This window comes from Phyllobates terribilis, unplaced genomic scaffold (genome assembly GCF_046119375.1).
Source record: "Phyllobates terribilis strain yellow unplaced genomic scaffold, ASM4611937v1 Scaffold_11__3_contigs__length_659146591, whole genome shotgun sequence".
NCBI classification, from domain to species: domain Eukaryota; kingdom Metazoa; phylum Chordata; class Amphibia; order Anura; family Dendrobatidae; genus Phyllobates; species Phyllobates terribilis.
The window spans coordinates 166,128,097-166,149,638 of NW_027362771.1; the positions used below are offsets into that span (position 1 = coordinate 166,128,097).

General features: G+C 43.0%; 1 protein-coding gene across 1 annotated transcript in view; it reads left to right on the forward strand.

Moving 5' to 3' along the window:
* The first annotated feature begins 1,215 nt into the window (after nucleotides 1–1,215).
* Nucleotides 1,216–21,542, forward strand: part of LOC141165051 (protein GVQW3-like) — a 51,842-nt gene continuing 31,515 nt past the window's right edge. Inside the window, exon 1 of the mRNA XM_073650698.1 lies at nucleotides 1,216–1,327. The gene's annotated coding sequence lies outside the window, so the exon portion shown is untranslated. The remainder of the gene's footprint in view (nucleotides 1,328–21,542) is intronic.

A 21,542-nucleotide genomic window follows, 5' to 3' on the forward strand; every position in this document is an offset into this window, starting at 1 on the left:
TACGCACCATTGTCTCAAGCAGATTCATCAGGTAGTCACCTGGAGTGGCTTCCAACGAACAGGTATGCATTCTCAAGATTTCACTTCTGGAATCACTGGCCTTCAGAGAGTGTTTGCGACTATCAGGTGTGTTTTGCAGAATCAGTGTTGGTATACAGATCCATACAATGGTATGCCCTATTCTACAAGTGTTCTAAACCAGAATGCGACATGAACTACTCAACTGAAAAATGACACTCCACCATTACTTTTAGACATTAAGGTCAGTCAATCTGGAAAATTGCTAGAACCTTGAAGGTATCCTCAAATACAGTCATAGAAACCATAAATCACAATGATTAAACTAGCTCTCATGAAGACCACCATAGGAAAGGAAGACCAAGACTTACCTCTGCTGCAGAGGATAAGTTCATCATAGTTACCAGCCTCGGAAACTGCAAATTGACAACACCTCAGATAACAGCCCTCATAAATAATGGATAAACAGCAAGTTGCAGACATACATCAACAATGTATGGTCATATTGTTGCAAAAAAGGCAATAGTGAGGACCTCAAACAAGAAGAAGAAACTTCTTTAGGCCAAACAACACAAGTATTGCACATTAGATCAGTTAAAATCTGTACTGTGGTCTGATGAGTCAAAATTTAGTATTTTTGGTATCAAGAGCCATGTATTTATGACACCCATAAAAAATGTGCAAATAGTTTTTACATTTGTCGTGTTAACTTTGAAGCAAGGCGGGAGGAGAGGGAGGGGGTGACGGACTGGGGGTGCTTTGCTGATGACACTGCTGGTGATTTTTTCCAAATTGAAAGCACAGTTACACAGCATAGCTGGCACAGCATTCTGCAATAACATGCCATCCCATTTGGTTTCCACTTAGAGGGACAATCATCTATGTTGCTACAGGAGAATGACCCAAAACACACCTCCATGTTATTTAAGAGTTATGTGACTAAGTAGGAGAGGGATGGAGTGCTGCTTCAGATGACATGGCCGCAATCACCCAGCCTCAAACCTAATTGACATAGTTTGGGAGAAGTTGGACAGCAGAGTAAAGAGAAAACAGCCAAGTGCTCAGCACCTCTGGAAATGCTTTGAAGACTGTTGGAAAGCCCATTCATGTTACATGAAGTTGCTAGAGAGAATGCCAAGGGTGTGTAAAGCTGTCATAAGAATAAAAGGTGGGGACTTTGATCAATATAAGATTATAAGATGTTAAGCTAGTTTGTTCTGGAGGAAAAGAGCTGAATTAACAACTGCATCAAAAACTGTCGGAATCCAGTCGTAATCAAACACACACCATGTGAAAACAAGAACCTTAAGTAAGTAATGTAATTATTTTCTGTAGTCAAGATTTTTCCCTTAAAGGGGATTGCACAGGGATTTGAATATGAATTTAGTACGGTTGTGTGCCACAGTGAAGTATCAGTTGAGACAAATTAGGTGTGTGTAAATGGAGATAAGTGAAGAACATCTAAAGACTTTCAGTCCTTAGAAGCTCCTCGCATATCCCCATTGAAGAAAGAGCATATGGAAAAATAGAAAATATTTGTCTGATGAAGTGGGAGAATATACAAAAGAGAAATGTATTGGCAAGCATCTGGTAGCTGCATGGAAAGAATGAAGTCTTATGCTGATAAAAATATGAAAACTGACACCAAAGAAGTGTTTGAGAATAGCGCCATCGACATGAAAAATTATTTCAAGCAGTAGTCACTTATATCGTATAAAAATATATATTACTGAAACAAGCATACTAAAAGAAATGAAAACACACTGGCCACTCAAAGAAGAGAAGACGTGGATGGACAACCTGGTATTAGGGGTACAAGTAAAGAAATACAGGATAAATCACAATAATAGAGAATAGAAGGACAAATCCACACAATGCTACAATAGTAAGGAAGTAACATAACTAGTAATAACCAGGTAATATCCAGATTACAGCCCATTTCTTTACTCATTTTGAGTAAACTTGTTCTTTAATATATTTGTTTAAAAAAATAAATACTTTTGATAGATTTTTCATGGTTGTTGGTGTTTTGTTCTATGCATATTAGGCTAGTTATGTTGCAAGGCTATTTAATTGATTGGATTCATGCTGTCAAACCACAGAACCTGGCGGCACGACTGCAGCCATGTACATTTTTCTCTGAAATGCTGGAGCATGTTATAATATATTTCAGAGACCTGGCCGGGGACTAAAGTCAGAGATGAGAGTAGTCCGTCTGACTTCTCGCAGCCCCACTCAAGGTCTCTCTCATAGCAAGAGACCTGTCAATCACCTCTAGTGGTGCTGGGAAATGGGAACAGTACTGGAGTAGTCTCATCTCAATAGTCTCCGGTCAGATCTCCTAAATGTACCTTATCTGAAATGCCAGAGCATTTTAGAGAAAAATATACATGGCTGCAATCAGTTATTCGGGCTCTGAGTCATGCTGCCCATGGTTTGGGGCCGGGCAGCATGAATAAAGTGACAGATTGCTTTATATGGTGTTTGAGCATGCTTTTTATCAGCCTAAATTTGTGGCCAGATGGCAACATTTCTGCCCAACTAACAGCACTTTCTCCACTGTTGAGAGCACTGTTTCTTGGAAGATTGCTCTCTATCCTATATAACTGAGATCATTGGGGACAAAGCAATGAAATCCATACATCTTACTGTAGTATATTCAACCTTCGAGGTCATTTCTGTCTTTTTACAGCTTTGATCTAGTACAGTTGTAAAGTGAAAAGAAACATTATGTGTGGTGGAAAAATGAAGGGAGTGGACTAAAATGTAACATATTATGAATGATAAGCCTCCTGCCATACAGATAATTTTTGCTGGATGTTTTCAATGAGCTCTTTGTTTGAAACAGAAGAAAAAAACAACTCAGCTCTCCAATGTGTTAATCTTTACAGCACATGAACTGCAGGTACAGTGGAGTTTAAAACAATATAATTACCATTAACTCCCAGATTTCCAAATAAATGTCAGCGTATTACCCATAAATACTAAGTTATTCTACATTCATTAGGAAAATCTGCTTTCAGATGGCCATACACCTTAGATAGCTGTTAGCAGAACAAGCTCGCTCAGCCAACTGACTCCCTCCTGCACATGAACACTTTGATGGGCATGTGTTTTCACGAGGGAAAGGGACTAAAGCCGCCTCCAGAAACCTGTCAGTAGTCCATCACCCATGAAAACAAAAGGATGGCACATTTACATTTTAGCCTACTGACCCTTCTCAGCCCGACATAATTGGGAAGGCCCCCATACTCATCAGATGGTTGACTGGGAACTACCAACATTTACTTTATACCCAACGCTTATCTGGTAGTTCAAGATCTCAGTAAATATTACTCAATTGCATTTTGGTTTAACTTTTTTTACAGGGAGAAACGGCCCTTTTATGAGCCTTGTGACTCATAAAAGAAGTAGGTACAAACATCACTGAGGACGCCTGCTAACACCCTATTAACATTGTAATGCGATGCATTGGTAAATATACTGTAGCTTGGAAGCATTTTTGATTTTCCTTTTTAGCCACTAGGTGGTGTAGAGTTATTGCAGTGTAATACCATCTGACGACACATAGCATGGTAGGTAGGCATCTGGAAGAAAATTATTTAGACATTTTCCTATGAGAATAGCTGTTTCTACTGCTTTGGATGTGGAGAGTGACATCTGACAGAAGTCATCCACCTAGACATCCTATTAGGCCCTGCTCCTGGAAAAGTCTAATAAGTACATTAAAGTGGCAGCCAGGTTAGCCATTGGTATAACCATGACGTCATGGGGAAGGGGGCGCAATGGAATGACAGAAAGAGTCCACCTCTCTCTATGTAACCATTTAGATACCGCTATTGACTTAGGATTGAAGCTTGCTTTGTTCTCGGCAGTGGCATCAGGAATAGAGCTTCATATAGCAGTCCTGATCCTGCCTTGGAACCTTAAGGCACCTGCTATGTCAGTATGATGAAAATTTGGGAACCATCAACCATGACTTACATTTTTGGCACAGATTGGAAAAGGGTTAATTTCCATTTACTATAGAACTTTCTATTATACATATTCCTAAAAGGGGTTGTTTAGTGCCAAAAATCTATCTCAAAGTTCCCATTTGTTAAAACTATTCATATAAACTAATGTTATTTAAAATTCCCTGCAGTTCCCCAAATATCCCCATTTCTGTTTTTATTAATTATTTTCAGGTTCATTTAATGTTTTATTTGAAAATCCCTGCATGCATAGCGGAGTCTCAAATAGAACGTCATGAATGACATCTTCTCCATTGGCTGCTGTTTCTTCTGCTCCTCCTTCCTCTTAAAGGAGTTGTCCCCTATTCAGACAAATCCTTCTCAATCATCATGCTTTTCCCTTTGCAAAATAATAACACTTATACTCACCTCTGGTGTCGGCGCCGTTCCAGCGATGTCAGCAGCGGCTCTCCCCGGGTTTGAGTATTCCATATATCCAGAGGATGTGAGCACTGCTGCTCTCATATTTCCTTTGGATTTCTGTGATACGTCCAAAGATGGGGAGAGTGAAGCGAGCTCCGAATGGCCGCAGGGATCGCGTGACATAACAATGTTACATAATCCTGGGGAGAGCCTGTGCTGACACCGCTGGAACAGTGCTGGTATCAGAGATGAATATATGTTATTTTTATTATTTTATTATTTACTGTTATTTTATTAATTTACAAGTGGAAAACATGAGGATTGAGAAGGGGTTACCCGAGTAGTGGATAACCCCTTTAATAGTCGACTTTTCTTTACTGAGGATGCGGGGGTAAATGCCATTGCAGCATGTGTAAGGTGCGCAGAGTGGTAGTGATGGGCGAGGGGCTGCTGTGTTCTCATACCCTGGCACCCTCAAGTAGATAATGTCCCGTTTCCCTGGAGATGTGTGTACGTGATAACACTCAAGGTTTGGCTTGAAGCCTTCGCTGACTCCTCAATTTCGGATTCTGGATTAGCCACACATTGAACAGGAGACACGATCATTTTCAAACAAATTAACTTTACTGAACAGTTCAAACTCCATCTTAGTCACAGCAAAGTAAAATATTGCAGACACTTCTTTTTCAGCCTGAGTTATCCTTTTCTGGTCTGGCACCCCTTGCCCTTGAAATAATTTATCCAGCTCTCCAGCTCCCATGGGTTCCGACCCGGCTTTCTGACATGGTTTCCCATCCAGCTTCCCATTCTGGAAGGTGAACAAGGCACTCTCTTCTGTACCTAATTCGGGCCATAGGTCCCTGATGTTCAGGGAGGGCCCACTGAAGTTAGTGGAGGCCGTTGGCATGCTGCCCAAAAGTTCATACTTTCCTGTGCTTCTCAGCCCTCTGGCCTAATCACTTTTTCCATCTAATCTCTCATCTCTATCTGACTAAAACCAAGAAGTCCTCTTTCTTTTAATTACCCCTGACCCTCCCATACTGGGGCTGTTCCTGAATATTTTAACTGTTTCTGTGTTATACTTATCTATTTCCTGATTATATTGTGCCCTCCACTACACTAAACCTATATCCTATGTCCTATACTTTCCCTATACTTACTACAATAACACTTTATACCTTTATCAAAATATATTTGAGTCATCCACATATTAAATACTTATAATATCCTATAAAATTGTACGTACTATGTCATTCACATTACTACACTTGAACTGTTCACATTAGTGTTCGTAATGTTCTATGCACTAGAAATACACAAAAAGTTCACCCGTTTTAGTAGTGAGGGAAGAAGAGTATGTTTGTCCCCGACCTACTCTTACACATGCTCAGCAAAGAAAAGTACTCTGATTGCCATGCCAGCTCACTGAGAATCGATGGGCGGAAAAAACATCAGGAAGTGGATATCATTGATAACGTTCCATTTAAGAATTTTCTTTGTTCATTTGGGGAATCGTAGGGAATTTTAACCCCTTGGTGACATCCGTCATACATTTAGGCAGATATACACATTTGCTGTATACAGTTGGCTCAAGAGATGTTTAATACACCCAACAAGAACTTTACAGAGGGCCAAATTCAAAAGATAAAAAATAAATTTTTATTGAAATATTTAAAACACATAATCAAAACATATAAAAAGTGAGATAAAATACACAAAAAGGCACATGGTGGGCATACCCAGCTAGGGAGGCAGAAAGTGATCAGAAATAGCTACAACAAAGTAATTTAAGTCAAAGCAAGTCAAGAGACTGAGAATAATTAGTGCTGCTATCACTGTGCATACAAAAAATCTCAATCAATGTATTTTACAACTTGGTATAAGTCACGTAGAAATCACCAGCATGTTGTAAACATAAGGATACATGAATTCCACATTACCTCTCTTATGGTTTCTGTGGTCCCACCACACCCGACGCGCGTTTCGCTTGAAATGCTTCGTCCAGGGATTATTTATTCAAGAGCTGTTTAAGCCAAGAGGAACTGTTGGTGTTCTGGACTTCATAGAGGATTGTCAACTGTCAATTATACAATATGCTACCACTCAACAGTATTGCAGAGAAGTGTATAGGCAATCAAGTCTATGGCAATAGGAAATCAAGCCAACGGTTCAAAACCATTCAGGGAACTAATTAAAAATGTTAAAAAAAGCATGCATAATAAAAATCTTTATAAAAAACAAAAAAATATATAGAAAATATATTTTCCCAAATGTAAATAGCAAAATCTAATTTAAAAAAATAATATATTTGGTATTGTTGTGTGAGTAAATGTCCAAGTAGTTATCCCATATAGAGAATGCTGTATTATCACACTCAGTGAGTGCTTTCATTTTTAATCCACTATATGGTAAAATGAATTATATCATTCAAAACTGCAACAAACAAGCCCTCAATGTCAACAAAAATAATAAAAACTATCGATTTTGAAAGGCAAGAAAAATGAAAGCGAAAAAATAAAAAGAGAATAAACAAATTCTAAAAATGCATAGTTTTAACAAATGGGAAGTTAGAGATATCAGACAACCCCTTTAATAAAACATAAAATCTAGTGATAACAAACATATATGATGAGGGTTCAACTTCTGGGATCCTCATGGATCATGGAAATGAAGGGGAAGTAGCCTTGATTCAGCACTGAAGCCCCTTTTCCCCAAGTGGTAGTCCCAGAGGCCAGGCCATCACTTTATAAAATGGGAATAAACATTTAGGCCCCATTCAGACGTCACTGTTTTTTACGTACGCAAAAAAAAATGGTGCGGGTGTCATCAGTGTTTTGGATCCATGTGTCATCAGTGTTTTGTCAGTGTGCCATCAGTGTTTTGTCAGTGTGCCATCAGTGCTTCACGTATGGATAAATAAATAAGTTAATGAATAAATAAATTACAAAGCTTCTCCTATCCTTTGCAATGTTAATCATGGACGGCACACTGATTACACACTGATGTCACCCATGTGTTGTCTGTGATTTTCACGGACCTGTAGACTTATATTGGTACTTTTCATCCAAGCTGCCATTAAAAATCGAACATGTCTCCAAGAGTTTGCTTATCACGCACTCTTAGAAAGACCTGCACTGATGTATTCACATTTGCAATAAAGACCACTTGACCAAACCTACATCATATCAAATATCAACAAAACAAGCAAAGCAAGCAGAATTTTTCACTTATTTCAAGAGCACAGATTAAAAAATAATTGAATTTCTCAAACACATTCCAAGTTATGCCTGAGTGACAACAGATTTTGCCTCCTGAAATTTATTTTAACAATCATCCATACTCTCAATGTAAGGATTTTTATTTTCTCGTTACATGAAGAAAAAACATACAGCATAGATTGTATATATAAAAAAGTTTTCCAACAATTATTTCATTTCTCTGCAGCACCAATTACGATACTGTTTAAACATGGTTTTAAAAATACAACATCTTTGGCTCATTGGCAAAATTAAACAGTCATCTGTATCGCACTGTTAAAGAGTAATGGGGCGTACAGCAATTATAGCAGAGATCTGAAAACAAGCTAGAATAGAAAGAAAATGTAGATTTACACCTATGGGTGAAGGCTAGCCTAAGGTAAAATCCGTTTTAGTGACACTGCTTCACTGAAAACAAACTAACTTAATATACAGATGTTTCTAAATGATTTATATAATCAAGTGACGCAATTACAGTGGGTACGGAAAGTATTCAGACCCCTTTACATTTTTCACTCTTTGTTTCATTGCAGCCATTTGGTAAATTCTAAAAAGTTCATTATTTTTCTCATTAAAGTACACTCTGCACCCCATCTTGACCGAAAAAAAACAGAAATGTAGAAATTTTTGCAAATTTATTAAAAAAGAAAAACTGAAATATCACATGGTCATAAGTATTCAGATCCTTTGCTCAGTATTGAGTAGAAGCACCCTTTGAGCTAGTACAGCCATGAGTCTTCTTGGGAATGATGCAACAAGTTTTTCATACCTGGATTTGGGGGTCCTCTGCCATTCTTCCTTGGAGATCCTCTCCAGTTCCGTCAGGTTGGATGGTGAACGTTGGTGGACAGCCATTTTCAGGTCTCTCCAGAGATGCTCAATTGGGTTTAGGTCGGGGGTCTGGCTGGGCCAGTCAAGAATGGTCACAGAGTTGTTCTGAAGCCACTCCTTTGTTATTTTAGCTGTATGATTAGGGTCATTGTCTTGTTGGAAGGTGAACCTTCGGCCAAGTCTGAGATCAATTGCAACTAGTCGTCCTGTCCCTGCAGATGAAAAACACCCTCATAGCATGATGCTGCCACGACTATGTTTTACTGTTGGGATTGTATTGGGCAGGTGATGAGCAGTGCATGGTTTTCTCCACACATACCGCTTAGAATTATCACCAAAAAGTTCTATCTTCGTCTCTTCAGACGAGAGAATCTTATTTCTCATAGTCTGGGAGACCTTCATGTGTTTTTGAGCAAACTCTATGTGGGCTTTCATATGTCTTGCACTGAGGAGAGGCTTCTGTCGGGCCACTCTGCAATAAAGTCCCGACTGATGGAGGGCTGCAGTGATAGTTGACTTTGTGGAACTTTCTCCCATCTCCCTACTGCATCTCTGGAGCTCAGCCACAGTGATCTTGGGGTTCTTCTTTACCTCTCTCACCAAGGCTCTTCTCCCATGATTGCTCAGTTTGGCTGGACGGCCAGGTCTAGGAAGACTTCTGGTTGTCCCAAACTTCTTCCATTAAAGGATTATGAAGGCCACTATGCTCTTAGGAACAGTGAGTAAGGCAGAAATTCTTTTGTAACCTTGGCCAGATCTGTGCCTTGCCACAATTCTGTCTCTGAGCTCCTTGGGCAGTTCCTTTGAGCTCATGATTCTCATTTGGTCTGACATGCACTGTGAGCTGTGAGGTCTTATGTAGACAGTTGTGTGCCTTTCCAAATCAAGTCCTATCAGTTTAATTAAACACAGCTGGACTCCAATGAAGGAGTAGAAAAATTTCAAGGAGGATAACAAGAAAATAGACAACATGTGACTTAAATATGAGTGTCTGAGCAAAGGGTCTGAATACTTATGACCATGTGATATTTCAGTTTTTCTTTTTTAATAAATTTGCAAAAATGTTTACATTTCTGTCTTTTTACAGTCAAGATGGGTTACAGTATACTTTAATGAGAAAAAAAAATAACTTTTTAGAATCTACTAAATGGCTGCAATGAAACAAAGAGTGAAAAATGTAAAGTCTGAATACTTTCCATACCCACTGTATATAAAAACCACACCAATCTGCCATGGTGGAACAATGACTTTGTGCATATTTTCAGTTAAATTGTATCTTATATTTGTGTTTAATAATTTAGACTTAATATCAAATTAATATTATTTTAATTTATTTAGCGCAGATTTATGGGTATGCTGAATTTTTTTTTTACATTTTACATGCTCTGTAAGTTGCATTTTTCTTTTTACCATGGATATCACCTATTGTACTTCAATGTAACACTTTTGGTGAGAAATCCATGGCAAAATCCACATCAGACTAGACCAGGGATGTCAAACTGAAATACACAGAGGGTCAAAATTTTAAATTTGGATAAAGTTGCAGGTCAACCTTGATATTTATTAAAATATATGGACCCCACATAGTCCTCCATACAATAGAATGGGCCCCACAATGACTCCCATGCAGTATAAAGGGCCTCACATAGTCCTCCATACAGAATAACTGGCCCACACATAGTCATCCATACAGTATAATGGGCCCCACATAGTGCTCCATACAGTATAAAGGGCCACACATAGTCCTCCATACAGTATAAAGGGCAACACATAGTCCTCAGTACAGAATAATAGCCCCACATAATCCTCCATACAGTATAAAGGGCCCCACATAGTCCTCAGTACAGAATAATGGCCCCACATAGTCCTCCATACAGTATAAAGGGCCCCATATAGTCCTCCATACAGAATAATGGCCCCACATAGTCCTCCATACAGAATAATGGGTCCCACATAGTCCTCCATGCAGAATAACAGGCCCTATATAGTCCTCCTCACAGAATAGCGGGCCCCACATAGTCTTCCATACAGTATAATGGGCCCACATAGTCCTCCAAACAATATAATAGAACCCATATAGTCCTCCATAGAGTATAATAGGCCCCACATAGTCATCCATACGAAATAATGGTTTCACATAGTCCTCCATACAGAATAATGGCCCCACATAGTCCTCCATACAGTAAAATGGGCCCAACATAGTCCTCCATAAAGTATAATGCATCCTACAGTCCTCCATACAGTATAATGCACCCCATTATCCAGCATGCCGATACAGTTGAAAGGCAACGTGGGCCAAATAAAATGCAATTTGTATAGCCTGAATGTGCTACAATGGGGTACAGAGTCTTCCATCATCGATAATATCTGGGACGTCATTGATTGGCAATTGCAAACATAGCTGCCAGCAGCGGATCTTGATGATTTACGTATCCAATTGCATTCAGTGTGGCAGAACTTTATTAATAACCTATTATGCAAACAAACCAATGCAAGTTAATGTGATAGTTGACATGAACATTTATACACACAGACCAATGATCCGCATGTAAATCGCAGCATGGTCTACTTTTATCTGTATTCTGGATCAGACTCACCCATTAAAAGTCAATTGGTGCATAAAAAAGTGATCACATGTGGTTTACTATCCATACGTCATGTGTTTTTCATGGCTACATTACAATTATTACCAGAGGAAGCTGTATTTGATCTTTATTATTTGTTGAATGTAACAAATGTAAAAACTAGTGATGAGCGAGCATACTCACAAGTACTCGGTACTCGCCCAAGCATCTTAGTACTCGAGATGCTCGGGCGGATGCTCGGGTCACTTCCCTGCATGTTTGGTGCTCTTTAGTGCACCAATCAACATGCAGGGATTGCCTGCCACTCACTGGTGGTGCCAGCCATGGTGGTTGCGGCATTACAGTGATTGGCTGGCCGCACAGCTTCATCAGGTCTATATCAGACCTGGCGCCGCCATGCTCGTCACAGTCACTCCGGAATCAGGCAGTGTAGGGAGAGGTGCTGCTGAGCTAGGGAGAGATTTGGTTGTTTATTAGGTAGTGTAGGGAGAAAACCTGTACATTACACATATCCATCTTAACAAACAGTCCTTCTGAGGACTAATCCATCTGCAGAGATATCAGGCAGGCAGGGTGTATAGGCAGGCAGGGTATATAGCAGACTGCAGTGCATATAGCACAAGAGGCTCCATTCCAATTCTGCCTTCTGCTGCTGTTAGATATTTCTAGACAAAGGCCCAGGTCTCAGGGGCCAGGAATACATTTTTTTGGATCTTAATCCTCATTATTTGCTTAAAAAGCAATCCAGAGAACACCGTTTTTCTGCGCTTTTTGCTTGTTGGCACTGCAGAATACAGCCAGGTCCTTTCCATATTACAGCGCTAAAAATCCAGCTATTTAAAACTGCGTTTTCTCTGTCTCACAGATCACATATACGTTTTCAGAAAATATTGCCATTTCTAACCTCCATTAAAAATTTGTTTCAGTGTGTCAGTGAAGCAATTGACACCAGTTTGCTGTTCAAAATAGTTACCTACAGGCCAGGTATTTAAAACTGTGGTTTCTCCGTCACACGGATCACATATAAGTTCGCTCCAAATTCAGTCATTTGTAGTAAGCGTGGAAGATATTGTCCTCCATTTAAAATGGGCAAGGCATGTGGCAAGGGATGGGGAACTGGACGTGATGGTGATGGTGCATGCAGAGGCCGAGGACAAGGCAGTGGGCAAGCTGAAATTGTGCCACAACAAACACCCACATCTTCTCGCCCGACCTTCCTGTCCCAATTCCTAGGGGACCGCAGCACACCACTATTGAACCCAGAGCAGTGTCCAAAGGTTGTTGGTTGGATAGTGGATAATGCATCCAGTCACTTAGCCACCACCACCACCACCACCACCCTGTCTTCCACACGGTCAAGTCTCAGTAGCCGTGAGTCTGGACCGCATATTCCTCACCCTGATCCTCCTTCCTCCCACCATGCCGAGTGCCCGGAGACAAATGATCCCACACTTGGACACTCTGAAGAGCTGTTCACTTTTCCATTTATGGATTCGGGCCTCTCGCCCGGTCCACTTGAAGCGGGGCAAGAGGGGATCGCACGTAGCGATGTCCAAATATTTGAGCAGCCACAGTCATACAAAGGTGATGGTGGGAAAGTGTCACAAGAGGTGGATGATGATGAGACACAATTGCCAGAAAGTCAGGAGGAGGACCAGGGTGCGGAAGTGGAAGACTAGGTGGTGGATGATATAGTAACTGACCCAACCTGGCAGGAAGACATGCAGAGCGAGGACAGCAGCACACAGGGGGAGGGAGGCAGAGCACCCCAACAGGCAGGAAGAAGCAGTGTGGTAGCTGCAGACAGAAGGCAGGCAACCATTCCCCTTAACACCAACACGAAGGGAGTTGCCAGTGCAACTGTTCGGTCTTCCCGAGTCTGGTTGTTTTTGAAAGACTCTGCCGATAACCCCAAAAAGGCCATTTGCACCACCTGCCAGGTCAGCATCAGCAGGGGTGGTAAAACTAGCAGCCTGACCACCACCAGCATGATCAGGCACATGGCAGCAAAGCACCCGACTTTGTGGGCCGAACCCCAGTGTCTGCGGGTGGCACCATTGCTTCTTCCGCTGTTGTGCATGCAAGCCAATCTCCTGTCCATGGTGCATGCGAAGATGCCTCCTGCCCTGCACCTGTCATTGCACATTCTCAAGTAGCAGCATCAGGAAGCACCTCCACGTCATTGTCCCAGTGCAGCGTTCAGTTGTCCATACCCCAGTCCTTGGAATGCAAGCGCAAATACGCAGCCAACCCCCCACAGGCCACACTACTAAATTCTCATATTTCAGGACTGCTTGCGCTCGAAATGTTGCCTTTTAGGCTCGTGGAGACGGAAGCATTCCGAAACCTGATGGCGGTGGCCGTCCCTCGGTACTCGGTCCCCAGCCGCCACTATTTCTCCCAATGTGCAGTCCCCGCATTACACAAGCACGTGTCCCAAAACATTAGCCGTGCCCTCAACAATGCAGTTACCGGGAAAGTCCACCTAACCACGGACACGTGGACAAGTGCTTGTGGGCAGGACGGTACATCTCGCTGATGGCACACTGGGTTAACATAGTGGAAACCGGGACCCAGTCGGACCTTGGACCTTGGGACGGAACACGTCCTCCCGACTCCAAGGATTGCGGGACCTAGGTCAATTAGGGGTGCCCCCATGGTCTACAGCTCCTGCACCTCATCCTCCTCAGCCTCCTCCTATTCAGCCTCCATCTCTGAAATGACCACATCAGTCACAAGCTGGAAGCACTGCAGCACTGCGGCCAAGCGGCAACAGGCTGTGCTGAAGCTAATATGTTTAGGTGACAAACCACACAATGCTGACGAGATGTGGACAGCTCTAAAAGAGCAGGCAGATCTGTGGCTCACACCGCTGAACCTACAGCCAGAAATGATCGTGTGTGACAATTGCCGGAACCTGGTGGCGGCTCTGAGGCGAGACGAGTTCACACTCGCACCATGCCTGGCCCATGTGTTTAACCTCGTGGTTCAGCGGTTTCTCAAATCTGACCTGGAGCTGCCGGATCTGCTTGTTAAAGTACGCCGCCTGTGTGCCTATTTTAGAAAGTCACCTACAGCTTCCGCCGCCCTTGCCGTGTTTCAGCAGCGTTTGCAGCTTCCGGCTCAGAGACTGGTGTGTGATGTCCCCACGCGTTGAAACTCTACACTGCAGATGTTAGGAAGGATTTGCGAGCAGAAGAGGGCAGTTGTTGAGTACCAGCATCAACAAGGCCATCGGTATTCAGTTCAGACTCCACACATAAGACCTCAGGAGTGGACATGGATGTCAGACTTATGTATCATCCTCCAAAATTTTGAGGTCTCCACCAAGATGGTGAGCGGCGATGACGCCATAGTTAGCGTCACCATCCCGCTTCTCTGTCTTCTGAAATGCTCTCTGCTCACAATCAAAGAGGATGCATTGCAGGCGGAGCACAATGAGATGGAGCAAGGAACCATACATGGTGATTACACACAGCCCAGCCTCATCTCATCCCAACGTGGATTGGGTGACAATGAGGAAGAGGAGGAGGAGGAAGACCAGGAGCTAGTTTCATGCGCTATAGACGGTACTACCTGCACAGCTGTCATACTGTCTGTTCAGCGTGGATGGCCAGAGGACAGAGAGGAGGAGGAGGAGGAGAGCATGGTCAGTCATCCTCTTGGTCAGGACACGGAAGTCTTGCCTGTTAGTAGTCTGGCACGCATGGCTGAGTTTATGTTGCGCTTCCTTTCCCATGACCCTCGCATTCTCAAAATTTGGGGTGACAGTCATTACTGGTTGGTGACACTTCTAGACCCACGCTACAAGGAGAACTTTATATCTCTTATTCCTGAGGCGGACAGGTCTGCAAAAATGGGGCTGTACCATGAGGCCCTTGTTGAGGAACTATTAAAAAAAATTCTGAAAACGCTAGCGGCAGAGGTCACACTTCTTTGGACAACCAAGGAGTACAGGCGAGAGAGACACAACTTCAATCGAGCAGAGGCAGGGAAACACTGTCAAAGTTCTGGGAAAATTTTCTCAACCCCTCCCATCGCAGAAGCCCTGAGGCGTGGGGTACTCTCACAAGGAGTGCAAAGTTTGGGAAGATGCTGAGGGAGTCTTTGCCAACCGTACCAACGTCCTCCGCGATTCCTTTGTGCCTTATAATTATTGGGTATCCAAGCTGGATACGTGGAATGAACTGACTCTCTATGCCTTGGAGGTCCTGGCCTGCCCTGCCGCCAGCGTTTTATCAGAGCGGGTTTTTAGTGCCACTGGTTCAATTATAACTGATAAGTAGTGTTGAGCGAGCACTAAAATGCTCGGGTGCTTGAAGCTCGGGCCGAGCTCACCGTGATACTTCGGTGCTCGACCCGAACAACGAGCCCAATGTTAGTCTATGGGAGACCTGAGCATTTTTGCGACGGCACCCCCGCAGTCTGTAGAAAGCCTAAAAAGTGCCCAAAACGATAGTGACAGTGCTCAAAAGACATAGGGACAGCATGGGGATCACCCCAGGAAGCATTTATCACCCCCAGGTCACTGCTGTCAACAATGTGGTCAGAGGTATTAAGCCACTTTTACGGGCTCACAATAAAACGTTCAAAAACGAAACTGAAACGGTTTTCCTGTGAAATATGTTAAGGAATTTCCTTTCCAGGGTAAAGACTTGTGTATAAGGTAAAATAAATAACCAAAAACAAAAATACTCCTCTACACCTTGGGCTATGTTCACAAGTAGCATTTTTTATGCATTTTTGCACTTTTGTATTGCTTTCAACCGTGACAAATGCATTCACCGGGAAATGTCATTTTAACATTTTACAACCTTATCTGGCCATGTGCTGTGTGACACATGCATACAGCGCTGAAAAGACATGGGAACAGCATGGGGAAGACCCCTGGAAGCATCTCTAACTCCCAGGTCACTGCCTAAAAGTGTGCCCATCAGAAGTGATCCTTGCCGCATCAGAAGATGCAGACTTGCAACTATCCCCGTGCAAGTCCTTGTCCCAGGGAAGTGTTCAATTGTACCTCCCCCATTCCTTGTAATGCAAGCGCAAATATGCAGCCAACCACCCACCCGCAGGCTGCAATACCATATTGCTAGCTTGCACTTGAAATGGGGCCTTTTAGTTTGGAGGAGGCCGAAGCTGGCCACTACCTCATGGCTGCTTCGGCAGCGAGGTATCCATACTCAGTCCCCAGCCGCCCGGCGACCGGGTGTCCACGCTCGGTCCCCAGCCGCCAGGAGGCGGCCGAGTGTCCATACTTGGTCCCCAGCCGCCCCGTGGCCAGGTGTCCACAGGTCGCAGTAGCTTAACAAGACGGTTTTAATGCCCCTTGGAAAAGTGGTGGAGGTCGCAGTAGCTTAAAAGATGGTTTTAATGCCCCTTGGAAAAGTGGTGGAGGTCACAGTAGCTTAACAGGATGGTTTTAATGCCCCTTTGAAGAGATGTGAAGGTCACAGTAGCTTAACAAGGCGGTTTCAATGCCCCTTGGAAAAGTGGTGGAGGTCACAATAGCTTAACAAGACGGTTTTAATGCCCCTCGGAAGAGACGTGGAGGTCGCAGTAGCTTAACAAGACTGTTTTAATGCCCCTTTGAAGAGATGTGGAGGTCACAGTAGCTTAACAAGACGGTTTCAATGCCCCTTGGAAAAGTGGTGGAGGTCGCAGTAGCTTAACAAGACGGTTTCAATGCCCCTCGGAAGAGACGTGGAGGTCGCAGTAGCTTAACAAGACGGTTTTAATGCCCCTTGGAAAAGTGGTGGAGGTCGCAGTAGCTTAAAAGACGGTTTTAATGCCCCTCGGAAGAGACGTGGAGATCGCAGTAGCTTAACAAGATGGTTTTAATGCCCCTTGGAAAAGTGGTGGGGGTCACAGTAGCTTAACCAGACGGTTTTAATGCCCCTTGGAAAAGTGGTGGAGGTCACAGTAGCTTAACAAGACGGTTTTAATGCCCCTTGGAAGAGACATGGAGGTCACAGTAGCTTAACAAGATGGTTTTAATGCCCCTTGGAAGAGACGTGGAGGTCGCAGTAGCTTAACAAGACGGTTTTAATGCCCCTCGGAAGAGATGTGGAGGTCGCAGTAGCTTAACAAGATGGTTTTAATGCCCCTTGGAAGAGATGTGGAGGTCGCAGTAGCTTAACAAGACGGTTTTAATGCCCCTTGGAAGAGACGTGGAGGTCACAGTAGCTTGACAAGACGGTTTTAATGCCCATTGGAAAAGACATGGAGGTCACAGTAGGTTAACAAGATGGTTTTAATGCCCCTTGGAAAAGTGGTGGAGGTCGCAGTAGCTTAACAAGATGGTTTTAATGGCCCTTGGAAAAGTGGTGGAGGTCATAGTAGCTTAACATTATTCCCATTATTGGGGAATGGGTCTCCCATAGTCTTTTCTTACGCCTTCCAAGCAAAAGCTGCCAAAAATTAGGACGGAGTAACTTGCAATGCCCCTTACAAGAGCCATGCAGTACAGCATATAACAAACATTATTCCCATTATTGGGGAGTGGGTCTCCCATAGTCTTTGCTTATGACTTCCAAGCAAAAGCTGCCAAAAATTAGGATGGAGGAACTTGCAATGCCCCTTACAAGAGCCATGCAGTACAGCATATTACAAACATTATTCCCATTATTGGGGAGTTGGTCTGCCATATTCTTTGTTTATGCCTTCCAAGCAAAAGCTGCCAAAAATTAGGACGGAGGATCTTGCAATGCCCTTACAAGAGCCATGCAGTACAGCATATTACAAACATTATTCCCATTATTGGGGAGTGGGTCTCCCATAGTCTTTGCTTATGCCTTCCAAGCAAAAGCTGCCAAAAATTAGGACGGAGGAACTTGCAATGCCCCTTACAAGAGCCATGCAGTACAGCATATTGCAAACATTATTCCCATTATTGGGGAGTGGGTCTCCCATAGTCTTTGCTTATGCCTTCCAAGCAAAAGCTGCCAAAAATTAGGAGGAAATGCAATGCCCGTTGGAAGAGTCGTGGAGGTTAGAGTTAAATAAAAACAACAACTCAATGCCCCTTGGAAGAGCTGTGGAGTTCAGAGTGGTTTAACAAGACGCTTTTAATACCCCTTGGAAGAGACGTGGAGGTCGCAGTAGCTTAACAAGACGGTTTTAATGCCCCTCTGAAGAGACGTGGAGGTCGCAGTAGCTTAACAAGACGGTTTTAATGCCCCTCAGAAGAGACGTGGAGGTCGCAGTAGCTTAACAAGACGGCTTTAATGCCCCTTGGAAAAGTGGTGGAGGTCGCAGTAGCTTAACTAGACGATTTTAATGCCCCTTGGAAAAGTGGTGGAGGTCACAGTAGCTTAACAAGACGGTTTTAATGCCCCTTACAAGAGCCATACAGTACAGCATCTTAAAAACATTATTCCCATTATTGGGGAGTGGGTCTCCCATAGTCTTTGCTTATGCCTTCCAAGCAAAAGCTGCCAAAAATTAGGACGGAGGAACTTGCAATGCCCCTTACAAGAGCCATGCAGTACAGCATATTACAAACATTATTCCCATTATTGGGGAGTGGGTCTCCCATAGTCTTTGCTTATGCCTTCCAAGCAAAAGCTGCCAAAAATTAGGACGGAGAAACTTGCAATGCCCCTTACAAGAACCATGCAGTACAGCATATAACAAACATTATTCCCATTATTGGGGAGTGGGTCTCCCATAGTCTTTGCTTATGCCTTCCAAGCAAAAGCTGCCAAAAATTAGGACGGAGGAACTTGCAATGCCCATTACAAGAGCCATGCAGTACAGCATATTACAAACATTATTCCCATTATTGGGGAGTGGGTCTCCCATAGTCTTTGCTTATGACTTCCAAGCAAAAGCTGCCAAAAATTAGGAGGAAATGCAATGCCCATTGGAAGAGTGGTGGAGGTTAGAGTTAATTAAAAACAACATTTCAATGCCCTTTGGAAGAGCTGTGGAGGTCGCAGTAGCTTAACAAGTCGGTTTTAATGCCCATTGGAAGAGACGTGGAGGTCACAGTAGCTTAACAAGATGGTTTTAATGCCCCTTGGAAAAGTGGTGGAGGTCGCAGTAGCTTAACAAGATGGTTTTAATGCCCCTTGGAAAAGTGGCGGAGGTCACAGTAGCTTAACATTATTCCCATTATTGGGGAGTGGGTCTTCCATAGTCTTTTCTTACGTCTTCCAAGCAAAAGCTGCCAAAAATTAGGACGGAGTAACTTGCAATGCCCCTTACAAGAGCCATGCAGTACAGCATATTACAAACATTATTCCCATTATTGGGGAGTGGGTCTCCCATAGTCTTTGCTTATGACTTCCAAGCAAAAGCTGCCAAAAATTAGGACGGAGGAACTTGCAATGCCCCTTACAAGAGCCATGCAGTACAGCATATTACAAACATTATTCCCATTATTGGGGAGTTGGTCTCCCATATTCTTTGTTTATGCCTTCCAAGCAAAAGCTGCCAAAAATTAGGACGGAGGAACTTGCAATGCCCCTTACAAGAGCCATGCAGTACAGCATATTACAAACATTATTCCCATTATTGGGGAGTGGGTCTCCCATAGTCTTTGCTTATGTCTTCCAAGCAAAAGCTGCCAAAAATTAGGAGGAAATGCAATGCCCGTTGGAAGAGTCTTGGAGGTTAGAGTTAAATAAAAACAACATTTCAATGCCCCTTGGAAGAGCTGTGGAGTTCAGAGTGGTTTAACAAGACGCTTTTAATGCTCCTTGGAAGAGACGTGGAGGTCGCAGTAGCTTAACAAGACGGTTTTAATGCCCCTCGGAAGAGACGTGGAAGTCGCAGTAGCTTAACAAGACGGTTTTAATGCCCCTCAGAAGAGACGTGGAGGTCGCAGTAGCTTAACAAGATGGCTTTAATGCCCCTTGGAAAAGTGGTGGAGGTCGCAGTAGCTTAACTAGATGATTTTAATGCCCCTTGGAAAAGTGGTGAAGGTCTCAGTAGCTTAACAAGACGGTTTTAATGCCCCTTACAAGAGCCATACAGTACAGCATCTTAAAAACATTATTCCCATTATTGGGGAGTGGGTCTCCCATAGTCTTTGCTTATGCCTTCTAAGCAAAAGCTGCCAAAAATTAGGACGGAGGATCTTGCAATGCCCTTACAAGAGCCATGCAGTACAGCATATTACAAACATTATTCCCATTATTGGGGAGTGGGTCTCCCATAGTCTTTGCTTATGCCTTCCAAGCAAAAGCTGCCAAAAATTAGGACGGAGAAACTTGCAATGCCCCTTACAAGAGCCATGCAGTACAGCATATAACAAACATTATTCCCATTATTGGGGAGTGGGTCTCCCATAGTCTTTGCTTATGCCTTCCAAGCAAAAGCTGCCAAAAATTAGGACGGAAGAACTTGCAATGCCCATTACAAGAGCCATGCAGTACAGCATATTACAAACATTATTCCCATTATTGGGGAGTGGGTCTCCCATAGTCTTTGCTTATGACTTCCAAGCAAAAGCTGCCAAAATTTAGGAGGAAATGCAATGCCCGTTGGAAGAGACGTGGAGGTTAGAGTTAATTAAAAACAACATTTCAATGCCCCTTGGAAGAGCTGTGGAGGTCGCAGTAGCTTAACAAGACAGTTTTAATGCCCCTCGGAAGAGACGTGGAGGTCGCAGTAGCTTAACAAGACGGTTTAGTGCATGTGAATACTAGTGTTGAGCCACCCCGTAGTGTTCGGGTTCGGTTCGGTTCGTCGAACACCGGGATGTTCGAGGAACTGTTCGTCGAACACCTTAGAACACCGTCGAACACCGTTAAAACCAATGGCAGGCAAACAAAAACACATAGGAACACATAGAAAACACCTTCAAAGGTGTCCAAAAGCTGACAAACTGCTCAGAAGACGCTTTCTTTAAAAAAGCAAGCCGGCAATTCAGCAGCGGCATACACCGGTACCCGACAATTTAGACATGAAGGAATAGAGCATCACACATAGATTAGATAGATAGAAACATGTCAGTCACATATATATGAAGTACAGTGACAGTGTTGCTTACTGTACTTGTCATTTAGTGTAAAGGATTTATTAAAAAATATAATAGTGTTTTCGTGCACCGTCTCTTTAAAAAAGCCGGCCGGCAATTCAGCAGCGGTACCCGACAATTTATAACAGACAGAATAGAGCTTCACACATAGATTAGATAGATAGAAACATGTCAGTCACATATATATGAAGTACTGTGACAGTGTTGCTTACTGTACTTGTCATTTACTGCAAAGAATTTATTTAAAAAAATAATAGTGTTTTCATGCACCGTCTCTTTAAAAAAGCCGGCCGGCAATTCAGCATCTGTACCCGACAATTTAGAATAGAAGGAATAGAGAATCACACATAGATTAGATAGATAGAAACATGTCAGCCACATATATACGAAGTACAGTGACAGTGTTGCTTACTGTACTTGTCATTTAGTGTAAAGGATTTATTAAAAAATATAATAGTGTTTTCGTGCACCGTCTCTTTAAAAAAGCCGG